The 14,294-nt window shown below is 30.8% G+C and overlaps 12 non-coding genes across 12 annotated transcripts; all 12 read left to right on the forward strand.

Annotated features, from left to right (window-relative positions):
* Positions 1 to 912: 912 nt before the first annotated feature.
* TRNAT-AGU (transfer RNA threonine (anticodon AGU)) lies at positions 913 to 986 on the forward strand. Its single transcript has one exon. It is a non-coding gene; the product is annotated as a tRNA-Thr (tRNA).
* An 854-nt stretch (positions 987 to 1,840) lies between these two features.
* Positions 1,841 to 1,914, forward strand: TRNAT-CGU (transfer RNA threonine (anticodon CGU)). Its single transcript has one exon. It is a non-coding gene; the product is annotated as a tRNA-Thr (tRNA).
* Positions 1,915 to 3,098: 1,184 nt separating this feature from the next.
* Positions 3,099 to 3,172, forward strand: TRNAT-AGU (transfer RNA threonine (anticodon AGU)). The gene has a single exon. It is a non-coding gene; the product is annotated as a tRNA-Thr (tRNA).
* Positions 3,173 to 4,027: 855 nt separating this feature from the next.
* TRNAT-UGU (transfer RNA threonine (anticodon UGU)) lies at positions 4,028 to 4,101 on the forward strand. The gene has a single exon. It is a non-coding gene; the product is annotated as a tRNA-Thr (tRNA).
* Positions 4,102 to 5,283: 1,182 nt separating this feature from the next.
* TRNAT-AGU (transfer RNA threonine (anticodon AGU)) lies at positions 5,284 to 5,357 on the forward strand. The gene has a single exon. It is a non-coding gene; the product is annotated as a tRNA-Thr (tRNA).
* An 853-nt stretch (positions 5,358 to 6,210) lies between these two features.
* Positions 6,211 to 6,284, forward strand: TRNAT-UGU (transfer RNA threonine (anticodon UGU)). The gene has a single exon. It is a non-coding gene; the product is annotated as a tRNA-Thr (tRNA).
* Positions 6,285 to 7,467: 1,183 nt separating this feature from the next.
* TRNAT-AGU (transfer RNA threonine (anticodon AGU)) lies at positions 7,468 to 7,541 on the forward strand. Its single transcript has one exon. It is a non-coding gene; the product is annotated as a tRNA-Thr (tRNA).
* Positions 7,542 to 8,396: 855 nt separating this feature from the next.
* Positions 8,397 to 8,470, forward strand: TRNAT-UGU (transfer RNA threonine (anticodon UGU)). Its single transcript has one exon. It is a non-coding gene; the product is annotated as a tRNA-Thr (tRNA).
* A 1,182-nt stretch (positions 8,471 to 9,652) lies between these two features.
* On the forward strand, positions 9,653 to 9,726 carry TRNAT-AGU (transfer RNA threonine (anticodon AGU)). The gene has a single exon. It is a non-coding gene; the product is annotated as a tRNA-Thr (tRNA).
* An 853-nt stretch (positions 9,727 to 10,579) lies between these two features.
* On the forward strand, positions 10,580 to 10,653 carry TRNAT-CGU (transfer RNA threonine (anticodon CGU)). The gene has a single exon. It is a non-coding gene; the product is annotated as a tRNA-Thr (tRNA).
* Positions 10,654 to 11,837: 1,184 nt separating this feature from the next.
* On the forward strand, positions 11,838 to 11,911 carry TRNAT-AGU (transfer RNA threonine (anticodon AGU)). The gene has a single exon. It is a non-coding gene; the product is annotated as a tRNA-Thr (tRNA).
* A 2,114-nt stretch (positions 11,912 to 14,025) lies between these two features.
* Positions 14,026 to 14,099, forward strand: TRNAT-AGU (transfer RNA threonine (anticodon AGU)). Its single transcript has one exon. It is a non-coding gene; the product is annotated as a tRNA-Thr (tRNA).
* Positions 14,100 to 14,294: the final 195 nt, after the last annotated feature.

Below are 14,294 nucleotides of genomic sequence, written 5' to 3' on the forward strand. Positions count from 1 at the left end.
AAAGGAGAAGTCCATAGGAAGTGTGAAAATATCTAAAGCAAAGTATGTTTACCAAGATAATTTGGGAAAGAGTAATTTTAGTCCTAGAGGCTAGGAGAATTATTTAAAAATGAATCAATATTTAGTTCCATAACATTTGCAAAATTCTGTTAGGAAAGTATTTCCAGAAAAAAAAGCTTCAAGTCTCTTGAACAAGCTTCAAGAAAAAAAGCTAACATTAGATCTATATTTAGAAGATAGAGATCTTCATTTGAATTACAAGTTTATTTTTTCTGTTTGTGTATCATAAAAAAGCAAACATTAATCCATTGTAGGATGCTTTTAAAGAGAATGCTATAATAACTGCTACAAAAAAATAATATAAGAGAGTGACTTTGCCAAACCATTTTAAGAAAAACAGTCCTATAATTTTTAAATGAATGTAGAGAAGAAAATATATACTGTATTTTTTTTCTTTATTTTTACCTTTTAAAGAATCGATTAAGCATCGGCCTTTTTAAGGATCTCAAAAAATGTTACCATAAAACATACATGAGATATATAATTTTTCATTATATGACTCTTTGGAGCAGGTGGTGCTGTGGCTTAGCTGGTTAACACGCCTGTCTAGTATACAGGAGATCCTGCAATCGAATCTTGGCAGTGACTTTTGTTTGGTTCATTTTCATCACCTTATTATGTAGTTTGTTGTTGATTCATGACAATATGAGATGTGAAAACTTTAGCAGTCTTCTTTCTGGCTTACTTGGTGGACAATGTTCTATGTTTCTAGATAAAGCCTACATCTGACAAACACAAAATAATGCAATATTTCCTTTCTTGCATATAAGCTATATTTTAGCAATAAAATGATGCTAAGGTAAACATCAGATATTTCCATAAAATAGCATGTAGAAAAGCTTCCTTCCATGTGGTGCTGTGGCTTAGTTGGTTAAAGCGCCTGTCTAGTAAACAGGAGATCCTGAGTTCAAATCTCAGCAGTGCCTTTGTTTGATTCATTTTCATCTACTAAGTATGTAGTTTGTTGTTGATTCATTACAATATGAGACGTGACAACTGTAGTAGCTTTCACCCAGGCTTACTTGATGAACAATGTACTACATTTCTAGAAAATGTCCATATCAGAAAAACACAAAATAATGCTATATTCCCATTCTTGAGTATAAGCTATTTTTTTTTAAATAAACTGATGCTAAGGCAAACATCAGAAATTTCCAGAAAATAGCATTTATTATGCTTGAGCAAGCTCCATGATTAATATCGTGTGCAGTCAAAGGAGAATCATGCAGGGAAGTTTATAAAATGTCAGTTACAAGTACATTTTCTAAGATAAATAGAGAGAGAGTAATTTTTATCATAACAGCTGGGAGAACAATTGAAATTTAAACAATATTTAGTTCCATAACATCCAAAATTGTGTTAACAAAGTGTTTCCAAAACTGCTTTGCTTTTCTTGAAAAAGCTTAAAGATAAAATGCTAAAAATTGTTCTATCTTTTTAAGATACTTTTTAATTTTACTTCATGTTTTTACTATGTGAGCATCAGAAAATACTGGCACTAATTCTCATGTAGGATTCCTTTAAAGAGAAATCCATAATAACTGCTACAAAATAGTATACTAGAAAGTCACTTGGCAATATATTGTAAGAAATAAGGGCCTGTATTTCACAAAAGAAAGGAGAGAATAAAAACATATTTATTTAGTCACTTATTCATTCAAAATTGCCAACCATTTTAAACTTTGATAAAATACATTTCTCAAAAAGCATTTCAAATATTTTTACCAAAAATTATACTTTACATATATTGTTTTTCAATATTAAACAGGGGCTTTTATATGGTGCTGTGGCCTAGTTGGTTAAAGTGCCTGTCTCGTAAACAGGAGATCCTGAGTTCAAATCTCAGCAGTACCTTTTATTTGCTTGTCATATCTTAGCATGTAGTGTATTGTTGATGCTCAAGAAATAAGACATGTGATTCCTTGAGCAACTTTCACCCCAGTTTACTTGGTCAGCAATACAGTTCATTTCTAGATGCAGTCCATATTAGAAGACAATAAAACATGTTCCTGTTTTGATATAAGCCATACAGTGGAATTAAATGTATGCTGTTAGACATGAGAGTTTTCTAGAGAATACTTTGCATTCTGTTTAAACAACCTCCAGAATAATAATGGAGTTTAGTAAAAGGAGAAGTCCATAGGAAGTGTGAAAATATCTAAAACAAAGTATGTTTACCAAGATAATTTGGGAAAGAGTAATTTTAGTCCTAGAGACTAGGAGAATTATTTAAAAATGAATCAATATTTAGTTCCATAACATTTGCAAAATTCTGTTAGGAAAGTATTTCCAGAAAAAAAAGCTTCATGTCTCTTGAACAAGCTTCAAGAAAAAAAGCTAACATTAGATCTATATTTAGAAGATAGAGATCTTCATTTGAATTACAAGTTTATTTTTTCTGTTTGTGTATCATAAAAAAGCAAACATTAATCCATTGTAGGATGCTTTTAAAGAGAATTTTATAATAACTGCTACAAAAAAATAATATAAGAGAGTGACTTTGCCAAACCATTTTAAGAAAAACAGTCCTATAATTTTTAAATGAATGTAGAGAAGAAAACATATACTGTATTTTTTTTCTTTATTTTTACCTTTTAAAGAATCGATTAAGCATCGGCCTTTTTAAGGATCTCAAAAAATGTTACCATAAAACATACATGAGATATATCATTTTTCATTATATGACACTTTGGAGCAGGTGGTGCTGTGGCTTAGCTGGTTAACACACCTGTCTAGTATACAGGAGATCCTGCAATCGAATCTTGGCAGTGACTTTTGTTTGGTTAATTTTCATCACCTTATTATGTAGTTTGTTGTTGATTCAAGATAACATGAGATGTGAAAACTTTAGCAGTCTTCTTTCTGGCTTACTAGGTGGACAATGTTCTATGTTTCTAGATAAAGTCTGCATCTGACAAACACAAAATAATGCAATATTTCCTTTCTTGAATATAAGCTATATTTTAGCATTAAAATGATGCTAAGGTAAACATCAGATATTTCCATAAAATAGCAAGTAAAAAAGCATCTTTCCATGTGGTGCTGTGGCTTAGTTGGTTAAAGCGCCTGTCTAGTAAACAGGAGATCCTGAGTTCAAATCTCAGCAGTGCCTTTGTTTGATTCATTTTCATCTACTAAGTATGTAGTTTGTTGTTGATTCATTACAATATGAGACGTGACAACTGTAGTAGCTTTCACCCAGGCTTACTTGATGAACAATGTACTACATTTCTAGAAAATGTCCATATCAGAAAAACACAAAATAATGCTATATTCCCTTTCTTGAGTATAAGCTATTTTTTTTTTAAATAAACTGATGCTAAGGTAAACATCAGAAATTTCCAGAAAATAGCATTTATTATGCTTGAGCAAGCTCCATGATTAATATCGTGTGCAGTCAAAGGAGAATCATGCAGGGAAGTTTATAAAATGTCAGTTACAAGTACATTTTCTAAGATAAATAGAGAGAGAGTAATTTTTATCATAACAGCTGGGAGAAAAATTGAAAATTAAACAATATTTAGTTCCATAACATCCAAAATTGTGTTAACAAAGTGTTTCCAAAACTGCTTTGCTTTTCTTGAAAAAGCTTAAAGATAAAATGCTAAAAATTGTTCTATCTTTTTAAGATACATTTTAATTTTACTTCATGTTTTTACTATGTGAGCATCAGAAAATACTGGCACTAATTCTCATGTAGGATTCCTTTAAAGAGAAATCCTTAATAACTGCTACAAAATAGTATACTAGAAAGTCACTTGGCAATACATTGTAAGAAATAAGGGCCTGTATTTCACAAAAGAAAGGAGAGAATAAAAACATATTTATTTAGTCACTTATTCATTCAAAATTGCCAACCGTTTTAAACTTTGATAAAATACATGTCTCAAAAAGCATTTCAAATATTTTTACCAAAAATTTTACTTTACATATATTGTTTTTCAATATTAAACGGGGGCTTCTATATGGTGCTGTGGCTTAGTTGGTTAAAGTGCCTGTCTTGTAAACAAGAGATCCTGAGTTCAAATCTCAGCAGTACCTTTTATTTGCTTGTCATATCTTAGCATGTAGTGTATTGTTGATGCTCAAGAAATAAGACGTGATTCCATTAGCAACTTTCACCCCAGTTCACTTGGTCAGCAATACAGTTCATTTCTAGATGCAGTCCATATTAGAAGACAATAAAACATGTTCCTGTTTTGATATAAGCCATACAGTGGAATTAAATGTATGCTGTTAGACATGAGAGTTTTCTAGAGAATACTTTGCATTCTGTTTAAACAACCTCCAGAATAGTAATGGAGTTTAGTAAAAGGAGAAGTCCATAGGAAGTGTGAAAATATCTAAAGCAAAGTATGTTTACCAAGATAATTTGGGAAAGAGTAATTTTAGTCCTAGAGGCTAGGAGAATTATTTAAAAATGAATCAATATTTAGTTCCATAACATTTGCAAAATTCTGTTAGGAAAGTATTTCCAGAAAAAAAAGCTTCAAGTCTCTTGAACAAGCTTCAAGAAAAAAAGCTAACATTAGATCTATATTTAGAAGATAGAGATCTTCATTTGAATTACAAGTTTATTTTTTCTGTTTGTGTATCATAAAAAAGCAAACATTAATCCATTGTAGGATGCTTTTAAAGAGAATGCTATAATAACTGCTACAAAAAAATAATATAAGAGAGTGACTTTGCCAAACCATTTTAAGAAAAACAGTCCTATAATTTTTAAATGAATGTAGAGAAGAAAATATATACTGTATTTTTTTTCTTTATTTTTACCTTTTAAAGAATCGATTAAGCATCGGCCTTTTTAAGGATCTCAAAAAATGTTACCATAAAACATACATGAGATATATAATTTTTCATTATATGACTCTTTGGAGCAGGTGGTGCTGTGGCTTAGCTGGTTAACACGCCTGTCTAGTATACAGGAGATCCTGCAATCGAATCTTGGCAGTGACTTTTGTTTGGTTAATTTTCATCACCTTATTATGTAGTTTGTTGTTGATTCATGACAATATGAGATGTGAAAACTTTAGCAGTCTTCTTTCTGGCTTACTTGGTGGACAATGTTCTATGTTTCTAGATAAAGCCTACATCTGACAAACACAAAATAATGCAATATTTCCTTTCTTGCATATAAGCTATATTTTAGCAATAAAATGATGCTAAGGTAAACATCAGATATTTCCATAAAATAGCATGTAGAAAAGCTTCCTTCCATGTGGTGCTGTGGCTTAGATGGTTAAAGCGCCTGTCTAGTAAACAGGAGATCCTGAGTTCAAATCTCAGCAGTGCCTTTGTTTGATTCATTTTCATCTACTAAGTATGTAGTTTGTTGTTGATTCATTACAATATGAGACGTGACAACTGTAGTAGCTTTCACCCAGGCTTACTTGATGAACAATGTACTACATTTCTAGAAAATGTCCATATCAGAAAAACACAAAATAATGCTATATTCCCATTCTTGAGTATAAGCTATTTTTTTTTAAATAAACTGATGCTAAGGCAAACATCAGAAATTTCCAGAAAATAGCATTTATTATGCTTGAGCAAGCTCCATGATTAATATCGTGTGCAGTCAATGGAGAATCATGCAGGGAAGTTTATAAAATGTCAGTTACAAGTACATTTTCTTAGATAAATAGAGAGAGAGTAATTTTTATCATAACAGCTGGGAGAACAATTGAAAATTAAACAATATTTAGTTCCATAACATCCAAAATTGTGTTAACAAAGTGTTTCCAAAACTGCTTTGCTTTTCTTGAAAAAGCTTAAAGATAAAATGCTAAAAATTGTTCTATCTTTTTAAGATACTTTTTAATTTTACTTCATGTTTTTACTATGTGAGCATCAGAAAATACTGGCACTAATTCTCATGTAGGATTCCTTTAAAGAGAAATCCATAATAACTGCTACAAAATAGTATACTAGAAAGTCACTTGGCAATATATTGTAAGAAATAAGGGCCTGTATTTCACAAAAGAAAGGAGAGAATAAAAGCATATTTATTTAGTCACTTATTCATTCAAAATTGCCAACCATTTTAAACTTTGATAAAATACATGTCTCAAAAAGCATTTCAAATATTTTTACCAAAAATTATACTTTACATATATTTTTTTTAATATTAAACAGGGGCTTCTATATGGTGCTGTGGCTTAGTTGGTTAAAGTGCCTGTCTTGTAAACAGGAGATCCTGAGTTCAAATCTCAGCAGTACCTTTTATTTGCTTGTCATATCTTAGCATGTAGTGTATTGTTGATGCTCAAGAAATAAGACATGTGATTCCTTGAGCAACTTTCACCCCAGTTCACTTGGTCAGCAATACAGTTCATTTCTAGATGCAGTCCATATTAGAAGACAATAAAACATGTTCCTGTTTTGATATAAGCCATACAGTTGAATTAAATGTATGCTGTTAGACATGAGAGTTTTCTAGAGAATACTTTGCATTCTGTTTAAACAACCTCCAGAATAATAATGGAGTTTAGTAAAAGGAGAAGTCCATAGGAAGTGTGAAAATATCTAAAGCAAAGTATGTTTACCAAGATAATTTGGGAAAGAGTAATTTTAGTCCTAGAGGCTAGGAGAATTATTTAAAAATGAATCAATATTTAGTTCCATAACATTTGCAAAATTCTGTTAGGAAAGTATTTCCAGAAAAAAAAGCTTCATGTCTCTTGAACAAGCTTCAAGAAAAAAAGCTAACATTAGATCTATATTTAGAAGATAGAGATCTTCATTTGAATTACAAGTTTATTTTTTCTGTTTGTGTATCATAAAAAAGCAAACATTAATCCATTGTAGGATGCTTTTAAAGAGAATTTTATAATAACTGCTACAAAAAAATAATATAAGAGAGTGACTTTGCCAAACCATTTTAAGAAAAACAGTCCTATAATTTTTAAATGAATGTAGAGAAGAAAACATATACTGTATTTTTTTTCTTTATTTTTACCTTTTAAAGAATCGATTAAGCATCGGCCTTTTTAAGGATCTCAAAAAATGTTACCATAAAACATACATGAGATATATCATTTTTCATTATATGACACTTTGGAGCAGGTGGTGCTGTGGCTTAGCTGGTTAACACACCTGTCTAGTATACAGGAGATCCTGCAATCGAATCTTGGCAGTGACTTTTGTTTGGTTAATTTTCATCACCTTATTATGTAGTTTGTTGTTGATTCAAGATAACATGAGATGTGAAAACTTTAGCAGTCTTCTTTCTGGCTTACTAGGTGGACAATGTTCTATGATTCTAGATAAAGTCTGCATCTGACAAACACAAAATAATGCAATATTTCCTTTCTTGAATATAAGCTATATTTAGCATTAAAATGATGCTAAGGTAAACATCAGATATTTCCATAAAATAGCAAGTAAAAAAGCATCTTTCCATGTGGTGCTGTGGCTTAGTTGGTTAAAGCGCCTGTCTAGTAAACAGGAGATCCTGAGTTCAAATCTCAGCAGTGCCTTTGTTTGATTCATTTTCATCTACTAAGTATGTAGTTTGTTGTTGATTCATTACAATATGAGACGTGACAACTGTAGTAGCTTTCACCCAGGCTTACTTGATGAACAATGTACTACATTTCTAGAAAATGTCCATATCAGAAAAACACAAAATAATGCTATATTCCCTTTCTTGAGTATAAGCTATTTTTTTTTTAAATAAACTGATGCTAAGGTAAACATCAGAAATTTCCAGAAAATAGCATTTATTATGCTTGAGCAAGCTCCATGATTAATATCGTGTGCAGTCAAAGGAGAATCATGCAGGGAAGTTTATAAAATGTCAGTTACAAGTACATTTTCTAAGATAAATAGAGAGAGAGTAATTTTTATCATAACAGCTGGGAGAAAAATTGAAAATTAAACAATATTTAGTTCCATAACATCCAAAATTGTGTTAACAAAGTGTTTCCAAAACTGCTTTGCTTTTCTTGAAAAAGCTTAAAGATAAAATGCTAAAAATTGTTCTATCTTTTTAAGATACTTTTTAATTTTACTTCATGTTTTTACTATGTGAGCATCAGAAAATACTGGCACTAATTCTCATGTAGGATTCCTTTAAAGAGAAATCCTTAATAACTGCTACAAAATAGTATACTAGAAAGTCACTTGGCAATACATTGTAAGAAATAAGGGCCTGTATTTCACAAAAGAAAGGAGAGAATAAAAACATATTTATTTAGTCACTTATTCATTCAAAATTGCCAACCGTTTTAAACTTTGATAAAATACATGTCTCAAAAAGCATTTCAAATATTTTTACCAAAAATTTTACTTTACATATATTGTTTTTCAATATTAAACAGGGGCTTCTATATGGTGCTGTGGCTTAGTTGGTTAAAGTGCCTGTCTTGTAAACAAGAGATCCTGAGTTCAAATCTCAGCAGTACCTTTTATTTGCTTGTCATATCTTAGCATGTAGTGTATTGTTGATGCTCAAGAAATAAGACGTGATTCCATTAGCAACTTTCACCCCAGTTCACTTGGTCAGCAATACAGTTCATTTCTAGATGCAGTCCATATTAGAAGACAATAAAACATGTTCCTGTTTTGATATAAGCCATACAGTGGAATTAAATGTATGCTGTTAGACATGAGAGTTTTCTAGAGAATACTTTGCATTCTGTTTAAACAACCTCCAGAATAATAATGGAGTTTAGTAAAAGGAGAAGTCCATAGGAAGTGTGAAAATATCTAAAGCAAAGTATGTTTACCAAGATAATTTGGGAAAGAGTAATTTTAGTCCTAGAGGCTAGGAGAATTATTTAAAAATGAATCAATATTTAGTTCCATAACATTTGCAAAATTCTGTTAGGAAAGTATTTCCAGAAAAAAAAGCTTCAAGTCTCTTGAACAAGCTTCAAGAAAAAAAGCTAACATTAGATCTATATTTAGAAGATAGAGATCTTCATTTGAATTACAAGTTTATTTTTTCTGTTTGTGTATCATAAAAAAGCAAACATTAATCCATTGTAGGATGCTTTTAAAGAGAATGCTATAATAACTGCTACAAAAAAATAATATAAGAGAGTGACTTTGCCAAACCATTTTAAGAAAAACAGTCCTATAATTTTTAAATGAATGTAGAGAAGAAAATATATACTGTATTTTTTTTCTTTATTTTTACCTTTTAAAGAATCGATTAAGCATCGGCCTTTTTAAGGATCTCAAAAAATGTTACCATAAAACATACATGAGATATATAATTTTTCATTATATGACTCTTTGGAGCAGGTGGTGCTGTGGCTTAGCTGGTTAACACACCTGTCTAGTATACAGGAGATCCTGCAATCGAATCTTGGCAGTGACTTTTGTTTGGTTAATTTTCATCACCTTATTATGTAGTTTGTTGTTGATTCATGACAATATGAGATGTGAAAACTTTAGCAGTCTTCTTTCTGGCTTACTTGGTGGACAATGTTCTATGTTTCTAGATAAAGCCTACATCTGACAAACACAAAATAATGCAATATTTCCTTTCTTGCATATAAGCTATATTTTAGCAATAAAATGATGCTAAGGTAAACATCAGATATTTCTATAAAATAGCATGTAGAAAAGCTTCCTTCCATGTGGTGCTGTGGCTTAGTTGGTTAAAGCGCCTGTCTAGTAAACAGGAGATCCTGAGTTCAAATCTCAGCAGTGCCTTTGTTTGATTCATTTTCATCTACTAAGTATGTAGTTTGTTGTTGATTCATTACAATATGAGACGTGACAACTGTAGTAGCTTTCACCCAGGCTTACTTGATGAACAATGTACTACATTTCTAGAAAATGTCCATATCAGAAAAACACAAAATAATGCTATATTCCCATTCTTGAGTATAAGCTATTTTTTTTTAAATAAACTGATGCTAAGGCAAACATCAGAAATTTCCAGAAAATAGCATTTATTATGCTTGAGCAAGCTCCATGATTAATATCGTGTGCAGTCAATGGAGAATCATGCAGGGAAGTTTATAAAATGTCAGTTACAAGTACATTTTCTTAGATAAATAGAGAGAGAGTAATTTTTATCATAACAGCTGGGAGAACAATTGAAAATTAAACAATATTTAGTTCCATAACATCCAAAATTGTGTTAACAAAGTGTTTCCAAAACTGCTTTGCTTTTCTTGAAAAAGCTTAAAGATAAAATGCTAAAAATTGTTCTATCTTTTTAAGATACTTTTTAATTTTACTTCATGTTTTTACTATGTGAGCATCAGAAAATACTGGCACTAATTCTCATGTAGGATTCCTTTAAAGAGAAATCCATAATAACTGCTACAAAATAGTATACTAGAAAGTCACTTGGCAATATATTGTAAGAAATAAGGGCCTGTATTTCACAAAAGAAAGGAGAGAATAAAAGCATATTTATTTAGTCACTTATTCATTCAAAATTGCCAACCATTTTAAACTTTGATAAAATACATGTCTCAAAAAGCATTTCAAATATTTTTACCAAAAATTATACTTTACATATATTTTTTTTAATATTAAACAGGGGCTTCTATATGGGGCTGTGGCTTAGTTGGTTAAAGTGCCTGTCTCGTAAACAGGAGATCCTGAGTTCAAATCTCAGCAGTACCTTTTATTTGCTTGTCATATCTTAGCATGTAGTGTATTGTTGATGCTCAAGAAATAAGACATGTGATTCCTTGAGCAACTTTCACCCCAGTTCACTTGGTCAGCAATACAGTTCATTTCTAGATGCAGTCCATATTAGAAGACAATAAAACATGTTCCTGTTTTGATATAAGCCATACAGTTGAATTAAATGTATGCTGTTAGACATGAGAGTTTTCTAGAGAATACTTTGCATTCTGTTTAAACAACCTCCAGAATAATAATGGAGTTTAGTAAAAGGAGAAGTCCATAGGAAGTGTGAAAATATCTAAAGCAAAGTATGTTTACCAAGATAATTTGGGAAAGAGTAATTTTAGTCCTAGAGGCTAGGAGAATTATTTAAAAATGAATCAATATTTAGTTCCATAACATTTGCAAAATTCTGTTAGGAAAGTATTTCCAGAAAAAAAAGCTTCAAGTCTCTTGAACAAGCTTCAAGAAAAAAAGCTAACATTAGATCTATATTTAGAAGATAGAGATCTTCATTTGAATTACAAGTTTATTTTTTCTTTTTGTGTATCATAAAAAGCAAACATTAATCCATTGTAGGATGCTTTTAAAGAGAATGATATAATAACTGCTACAAAAAATTAATATAAGAGAGTGACTTTGCCAAACCATTTTAAGAAAAACAGTCCTATAATTTTTAAATGAATGTAGAGAAGAAAACATATACTGTATTTTTTTTCTTTATTTTTACCTTTTAAAGAATCGATTAAGCATCGGCCTTTTTAAGGATCTCAAAAAATGTTACCATAAAACATACATGAGATATATAATCTTTCATTATATGACACTTTGGAGCAGGTGGTGCTGTGGCTTAGCTGGTTAACACGCCTGTCTAGTATACAGGAGATCCTGCAATCGAATCTTGGCAGTGACTTTTGATTGGTTAATTTTCATCACCTTATTATGTAGTTTGTTGTTGATTCATGATAATATGAGATGTGAAAACTTTAGCAGTCTTCTTCCTGGCTTACTTGGTGGACAATGTTCTATGTTTCTAGATAAAGTCTACATCTGACAAACACAAAATAATGCAATATTTCCTTTCTTGAATATAAGCTATATTTTAGCATTAAAATGATGCTAAAGTAAACATCAGATATTTCCATAAAATAGCAAGTAAAAAATGCTTCTTTCCATGTGGTGCTGTGGCTTAGTTGGTTAAAGCGCCTGTCTAGTAAACAGGAGCTCCTGAGTTCAAATCTCAGCAGTGCCTTTGTTTGATCCATTTTCATCTACTAAGTATGTAGTTTGTTGTTGATTTATTACAATATGAGATGTGACAACTGTAGTAGCTTTCACCCAGGCTTACTTGATGAACAATGTACTACATTTCTAGAAAAAGTCCATATCAGAATAACACAAAATAATGCTATATTCCCATTCTTGAGTATAAGCTATTTTTTTTTTAAATAAACTGATGCTAAGGTAAACATCAGAAATTTCCAGAAAATAGCATTTATTATGCTTGAGCAAGCTCCATGATTAATATCGTGTGCAGTCAAAGGAGAATCATGCAGGGAAGTTTATAAAATGTCAGTTACAAGTACATTTTCTAAGATAAATAGAGAGAGAGTAATTTTTATCATAACAGCTGGGAGAACAATTGAAAATTAAACAATATTTAGTTCCATAACATCCAAAATTGTGTTAACAAAGTGTTTCCAAAACTGCTTTGCTTTTCTTGAAAAAGCTTAAAGATAAAATGCTAAAAATTGTTCTATCTTTTTAAGATACTTTTTAATTTTACTTCATGTTTTTACTATGTGAGCATCAGAAAATACTGGCACTAATTCTCATGTAGGATTCCTTTAAAGAGAAATCCATAATAACTGCTACAAAATAGTATACTAGAAAGTCACTTGGCAATACATTGTAAGAAATAAGGGCCTGTATTTCACAAAAGAAAGGAGAGAATAAAAATATATTTATTTAGTCACTTATTCATTCAAAATTGCCAACCGTTTTAAACTTTGATAAAATACATGTCTCAAAAAGCATTTCAGATATTTTTACCAAAAATTTTACTTTACATATATTGTTTTTCAATATTAAACAGGGGCTTTTATATGGTGCTGTGGCCTAGTTGGTTAAAGTGCCTGTCTCATAAACAGGAGATCCTGTGTTCAAATCTCAGCAGTACCTTTTATTTGCTTGTCATATCTTAGCATGTAGTGTATTGTTGATGCTCAAGAAATAAGACATGTGATTCCTTGAGCAACTTTCACCCCAGTTCACTTGGTCAGCAATACAGTTCATTTCTAGATGCAGTCCATATTAGAAGACAATAAAACATGTTCCTGTTTTGATATAAGCCATACAGTTGAATTAAATGTATGCTGTTAGACATGAGAGTTTTCTAGAGAATACTTTGCATTCTGTTTAAACAACCTCCAGAATAATAATGGAGTTTAGTAAAAGGAGAAGTCCATAGGAAGTGTGAAAATATCTAAAGCAAAGTATGTTTACCAAGATAATTTGGGAAAGAGTAATTTTAGTCCTAGAGGCTAGGAGAATTATTTAAAAATGAATCAATATTTAGTTCCATAACATTTGCAAAATTCTGTTAGGAAAGTATTTCCAGAAAAAAAAGCTTCAAGTCTCTTGAACAAGCTTCAAGAAAAAAAGCTAACATTAGATCTATATTTAGAAGATAGAGATCTTCATTTGAATTACAAGTTTATTTTTTCTGTTTGTGTATCATAAAAAAGCAAACATTAATCCATTGTAGGATGCTTTTAAAGAGAATGCTATAATAACTGCTACAAAAAATTAATATAAGAGAGTGACTTTGCCAAACCATTTTAAGAAAAACAGTCCTATAATTTTTAAATGAATGTAGAGAAGAAAACATATACTGTATTTTTTTTCTTTATTTTTACCTTTTAAAGAATCGATTAAGCATCGGCCTTTTTAAGGATCTCAAAAAATGTTACCATAAAACATACATGAGATATATAATTTTTCATTATATGACACTTTGGAGCAGGTGGTGCTGTGGCTTAGCTGGTTAACACGCCTGTCTAGTATACAGGAGATCCTGCAATCGAATCTTGGCAGTGACTTTTGTTTGGTTAATTTTCATCACCTTATTATGTAGTTTGTTGTTGATTCATGATAATATGAGATGTGAAAACTTTAGCAGTCTTCTTTCTGGCTTACATGGTGGACAATGTTCTATGTTTCTAGATAAAGTCTACATCTGACAAACACAAAATAATGCAATATTTCCTTTCTTGAATATAAGCTATATTTTAGCATTAAAATGATGCTAAAGTAAACATCAGATATTTCCATAAAATAGCAAGTAAAAAATGCTTCTTTCCGTGTGGTGCTGTGGCTTAGTTGGTTAAAGCGCCTGTCTAGTAAACAGGAGATCCTGAGTTCAAATCTCAGCAGTGCCTTTGTTTGATTCATTTTCATCTACTAAGTATGTAGTTTGTTGTTGATTCATTACAATATGGGACATGACAACTGTAGTAGCTTTCACCCAGGCTTACTTGATGAACAATGTACTACATTTCTAGAAAATGTCCATATCAGAAAAACACAAAATATTGCTATATTCCCATTCTTGAGTATAAGCTATTTTTTTTTTA

Source organism: Taudactylus pleione, unplaced genomic scaffold (assembly GCF_031769625.1).
Source record: "Taudactylus pleione unplaced genomic scaffold, aTauple2 ptg000100l, whole genome shotgun sequence".
Classification (NCBI taxonomy): domain Eukaryota; kingdom Metazoa; phylum Chordata; class Amphibia; order Anura; family Myobatrachidae; genus Taudactylus; species Taudactylus pleione.